We start from the raw sequence: 6509 nt of genomic DNA, 5'->3' as shown, positions 1-6509 counted from the left end.
CAGGGGCTACTCTTCGTTGTGGCTTCTCATTGCGGTGGCTTCTCTTGTTGCAGAGCACCAGCTCTAGGCGAGCGGGTTTCAGTAGTTATGGTGCACAAGCTTTGTTGTTCAGCAGCAAGTGGGATCTTCCCAGACCAGGGATCAAACCCATGTCCCCTGTATTGGCGGGCGGATTCTCAATCACTGCGCCACAAGGGAAGTCCCGGATCTTCCAAATGTTTTCACATTCATTATACAATATATATTTTTTAAAAATCACATTTGTTAATATCACTACTGATCTCATCAGAAAAGTCATTAAATGTTAGGCAGCTTTTAAACTCACAGTGGCACATACAAGTTTTTCAAAATCCTAATATTTCACTGAAAACGCAGATTTTATCTTTGGCAACAAATACTGTCAATTGTTTTCCTCGAAGCGGGAGGCTTACTTTGTTAACTTTTCAGGAAAATGCTAGCATATTAAAATACAATTGATTTTTGTCAACAGATCTTGTATCTTGAAACCTTGTTAAATGCAATTTTGTTTTGGTAACTTCCTTTGAAACCTTTTCAAATTTTCTGTGCACAAAGTCGTGTCTTTTATGAGGTCACTTTTACTTCTTTTTTCAAATCTGTATACCTTTTTTTCCTTTGTCTTACTCCACTGGTTACGACTTACAGTACACTGTTGAACACAAGTAGGAGTAGCAGACAAGACATCTTACCTTGCTTCCATTCTTAGGGGGAACACATTCAGTATTTCACCATTATACATGATGTTAGCTATAGTGGTTTCTATTTGTTTGTTTTAATATTTATTTGGCTGTGCCAGGTCTTAGCACATGCAGCAGGATGTGCAGGATACTGCAGGATCTTTTTTTTTTTTTGATTTTTGGCTGCATTGGGTCTTTGTTTCTGCACACAGGCTTTCTCTAGTTGCGGAGAGCAAGCAGGGGCTACTCTTCGTTGCGGTGTGCAGGCTTCTCATTGCGGTGACTTCTCTTGTTGTGGAGCACGGGCTCTAGACACACAGGCTTCTGTAGTTGTGGCACTCGAGCTCAGTAGTTGTGGCTCGTGGGCTCTAGAGCACAGGCTCAGTAGTTGTGGTGCACAGGCTTAATTGCTCCACGGCATGTGGGATCCTCCTGGACCAGGCCTCAAACACATGTCCCCTGCATTGGCAGGCGGATTCTTAACCACTGCACCACCAGGGAAATCCCTGTTCATTTATTTTTAATGTTTTTTTCTCCTGTTCTTCAGTTTTTATAGTTTCTGTTCTGTTTTATAGTTTCTGTTCTGTCTTCAAGAACATTCCAGTACACTAATTTTTTCTTCTTTATCAGTGACTAATCTTTTGTTAATCTTGTCCAATGAATTTTTTATTTCAGATACTGTATTTCTAAGCTTTAGAAATTCTATTTGATTCATTTTTATATTTTCTACTTCTCATTGTGTTGATTGCCATTAAATCCTTGAGCATATTTGTAATAGCAATTTCAATGTCCTCGTCTACTATTTTATCATCTCTGTCGTTCTGGGTCTGTTTACTTACCTTTTTTATTTTTCATTGAAGTATAATTGATTTACAATGTTGTGTTAGTTTCAGGTGTATAGCACTATGAGTCAGATATATATTTATATATATATATATATATATACACACACACACAAATATATATATATATATATATATATATATATATATATATTCTTTTTCAGATTCTTTTCCCTTATAGGTTATTACAAAATACTGAGTATAGTTCCCTGTGCTATACAGTAGGTCCTTGTTGGTTATCTATTTTATATATAGTGGTGTGTACATGTTAATCCCAAATTCCTAATTTATCCCTCCCCCTCTTTGGTAACCGCTCCACTTTGGTAACCATAAGTTGGTTTTCTATGTTTGTGGGTCTATTTCTGTTTCGTAAATAAGTTCATTTGTATCTCTCTCTCTTTTTTTTTTTTAGATTTCACATATAAGCGATATCACATGATATTTGTCTTTGTCTGTCTTACTTCATTTAGTATGATAATCTCTAGGTCTATCCATGTTGCTGCAAATGGCATTATTTCATTCTTTTTTGTGGCTGAGTAATATTCTATTGTATATATATACCACATTTTCTTTATCCATTCACTTGTCCATAGACATTTAGGTTACTTCCATGTCTTGGCTATTGTAAATATTGCTGCAGTGAATACTGAGGTGCATGTATCTTTTTGAATTATAGTTTCCGGCACTTCCCTGGTGGCACAGTGGTTAAGAATTCGCCTGCCAATGCAGGGCACACAGGTTCTAGCCCTGGTCTGGGAAGATCCCACGTGCCACGGAGCAACTAAGCCCATGCGCCACAACTACTGAGCCCACGTGCCACAACTACTGAAGCCCATGCACCTAGAGCCCGTGCTCCACAAGGGAAGCCCTGCTCGCCACAACTAGAGAAAGCCTGCATGCAGCAACAAAGACCCAACACAGCCAGAAATAAAATATAAATGAATTATAGTTTTCTCCAGCTATATGCCCAGGAGTCTGTTTATTGACTATTTTTTTCCTGGTCACATTTACCTGCTTCTTTGCATGTCAAGCAGTTTTTTTTACTGAGTGCTTGGTATTGTGAAATTAACATTGTTAAAGGCTGGATTTTGTTGTCTTCTTTAAAATGTCTTGGAGTTTGTTCTGACAGGCAGTCACGGTTTTGTTTGTTTGTTTGTTTGTGAATCAGCTTGATCCTTTTAAGGTTCCTTTTTTTAAGATTAGTTATAGCCTATCTTGAGTAGCCTCTCTCTATGGCTAGTTTTAGCCCTACTGCTGAGGTGTAAGTTCAACAGGAATTCTAGCTGGTCAAACTCAAACAACTCGGGGACTTCCCTGTGGCACAGTGGTTAGGAGTCTGTCTGCCAGTGCAGGGGTCACAGGTTCGATCCCTGGTCTGGAAGGATCCCACATGCTGCAGAGCAACTAAGCCCACAAACCACAACTGCTGAGCCCGCCAGCCACAACTACTGAAGCCCGCGCACCTAGAGCCCGTGGTCTGGAACAAGAGAAGCCACCACAATGAGAAGCCCGCCCACCACAACAAAGAGTAGCCCCCGCTCCCCACAACTAGAGAAAGCCCACGTGCAGCAAGGAAAACGCAACGCAGCCAAAAATAAATAGAATTACAAAAGAAAAAAAAACAAAAAAAACACCTCAAACATCTCCTAACCCTCTGCTTACAGCTTTGGGAATTATTCAGTTTACAGCTACCCAGTAGTCCTTTGCCTGGCTACATGGAGTTTCATTCTATTCATTTGCAGCTTAGTATTCAGCAACAGACTTAAGCATCCTCTAAGGAGAATTCAGAGCTTTCTCTGGTAATTCTCTCCTCTTTATGATAAAACTAGCAACACTTTGCTAAATATTCGCTAAAATCTGAGTAATGAGTTTAGGGCTGTTCACTGTAAAATTTCAGCTTTGCTGTATGTTTGAAAATTTAATAGATGTTTGAAAATGATCAGATTACATACAACAAATTTAATAGCACCATGTATATAGGTATTTGTGAGGATTATACATCACCGTGAAATGGGTTCTAAGTCAGAAATGGCTGGAAAATGCTGGCCATCCCTGTAGTTAGGACAATAGGTTGAAAGAGCTTCTAGGTTAAAGTGGCCCTTTGCCCCACTTTTACAAACATAATCCTTCAGATTCTCAGACGCTCCATTGCCATGTTTGTCTATGAAGCCTCAGTCTTGCAGGCTATATTGAATATCAGTATGCTGATTACTTCTGAAGCACAAGGCACTCACTTCTGGCATGGCTCACTTTCTGTATGACTGTTTACATATAGGTCTTTCTCATGTGCAACCAGATATTGAAAACTAGTGAGCCAAAGCCAGCCCATAGATGTGTTTTATTTGGCCTAATGCTTTCAAAAAGTTGGTTGTCCACATTTAAAAATTGGGAGATTTCACATAAAACAATTGATCTGGCAACAGTGGCTGTGAATTTCCACATAGCAACAGTTGACTGCAGTGAAAAGGCAATTTTCCGATGTCTGCTGGGACTGCTTCCCTCAGTTATCACTCAGGTAGTTGTTTGCAACTCCTAGTCCTCAGCTGTCTGATATGATAACCACTAGCCACACAAGACTACTGAATATAAATTAATTCAAATTTAATTATAATTAAATAAAATTTAAAACTCAGTACCTCAGTCTCATTAGCCACATTAGCATATTGGACAATACAGAATAGAACTTTGCCATCATTGCACACTGTTCTATTGGAGAGTGCTGACCTAGCCTGTCTCCCCAGTTGGAACAGGCAACATTTTTCCTATCCCCTGGGCAACATACCTTATTAGTAATACTTCGGAGCCTCATCACTATTTACTGTTTTTATGGGGAAATATGCCATGTCCTAACACTAGACATAAGCTTATGGATGGCTCACAGCACTAGCTGTTGCTTTAAGTCTGAAACTGGCCTCTGTTCTACACATTTGGAACTTATTGTGGTTTATTTTAAATAATTTCAAACTTTAACATTGATACAGCATTGACATCTTTCAGACTCCATTTAAGTTTTAACCAATTGTCTCAATAATCCCTAACAACAAAAGGATCCAGTTTAGAATCACATGTTGCATGTCTTGTCTCCTATCTGAAATGGTTCTGCAGTCTTTCCTTGACTGTCACACCCTTGACACAAGTTAAGGATTATTTTGTACAGTGAACAATTTTATAGAATGTCCCTCAATTTGATTTATCTGGTTGGATTCATCTAATCTCTCGCAGAAATCCCAGTGATACTGTGTTCTTCCTATATTATTTGTCCCATTATTGGTGATGCCAGCTTTCATCTAAGCTGTCTGCGTGTCTTCTACAGTGTACTTTCTTCTTTTGTAATTAATATGTATTCCCTTCTCACCAAACTTTCAGTTGATTCATTTATTAGTATGGCTCATGGATTTGTTTTATTCAGTGAGTTATAATCCAGTACTTTTATTATATATTTTGATGCTCAGATCGTCCCAGATTTGGCTATACTCTTGATATGTCCCTATCATTCTTTGAGCACTTCCTTCTTTCTGGAACAAATGTTCAGGCTCATGTTATACTTTCCCCATCCCAGCCCTGGAATCACCCATTTCTCCAACAAGCCTTGGTCCCTTTTACTGGAGAATGAAGCCCTTTGTGGGCCAAGGTAGGGAATGTATATATTCCCTACATACACAAATTGGCATCTGTATTTACTAAAATTGAAACATGTATTTATTTAGTTCATACAAATAACACTGCAGGCTTCATTCTGGTTTTATCCTTTTCAATATCTGTAACTCCATTCTCTGCTAGCTCTCATTATCTGCAATATGTTTACTTATTGGATCAATTCCCCGTGTATGTATGTAACAAATCTTCCATTGTCAGCACCGCCTAGCCAGGCGCTCTTTTCTCACCCTGCTTTGACTCGAGTACCCCTCTCCCCTCCCCCCCTTAAAAAAAAATTTTTTTTTAATAAATTTATTTATTTTGGCTGCGTTCAGTCTTCATTGCTGTGCGCAGGCTTTCTCTAGTTGTGGCGAGTGGGGGCTACTCTTCGTTGCGGTGTGTGGGCTTCTCATTGCCGTGGCTTCTCTTGTTGCGGAGCACAGGCTCTAGGCGCACAGGCTTCAGTAGCTGTGGCACACAAGCCCTAGAGCACAGGCTCAGTAGTTGTGGAGCACGGGCTTAGTTGCTCCACGGCACATGGGATCTTCCCGGACCAGGGCTCGAACCTGTGTCCCCTGCATTGGCAGGTGGATTCTTAACCACTGTGCTACCAGGGAAGCCCCCCAAAAAAATATTTTTAAAGAAAAGCAATCTTGGGGATTTCCCTGGTGGTCCAGTGGTTAAGACTCTGTGCTCCCAATGCAGGGGGCACAGGTTCAATCCCTGGTAGGGGACCAAAGATCCCACATGCCTCATGGTGTAGCCAAAAAATGAAATGAAATGAACCATCTACAGATTTCAAATAATAAAAAAGAAAAAGGGGAAGGGGAGGGGAGAGGGGAGATGGGAGGGGAGGGGAGGGGAGGGGAGGGGAGAAAGAAGGAAGAAAAGCAATCTTGTTGGACACTGAGACCAAAAACTATCAAAAGACACTTTTGAGATAAAAGAAACATTCATATGAACTGAGTATTTAATGATATTAAGCAATTACTGTTAATTTAAAGTGTGATAATGGCATCAAGGTTAAATTTTTATAAGTCCTTATCATTAAGAGAGATATACTTGCTAGGTAATGGGTACATGGGGGTTAATTATTATTCTGTCTATTCTTATGCTTGAAAATTTTAAATTAAAAAAAAAGGACAGGGGGCTTCCCTGGTGGCGCAGTGGTTGAGAGTCCGCCTGCCGATGCAGGGGACATGGGTTCATGCCCTGGTCCGGGAAGATCCCACATGCCGTGGAGCGGCTGGGCCTGTGAGCCATGGCCGCTGAGCCTGCGCTCCACAATGGGAGAGGCCACAACAGTGAGAGGCCCGCATAACGCTAAAAAAAAAAA

The sequence above is a fragment of the Phocoena sinus genome, chromosome 1 (genome assembly GCF_008692025.1).
Source record: "Phocoena sinus isolate mPhoSin1 chromosome 1, mPhoSin1.pri, whole genome shotgun sequence".
NCBI classification, from domain to species: domain Eukaryota; kingdom Metazoa; phylum Chordata; class Mammalia; order Artiodactyla; family Phocoenidae; genus Phocoena; species Phocoena sinus.
The sequence above is the reverse complement of the archived record's forward strand: the minus strand, read 5'-3'. Positions refer to the sequence as shown.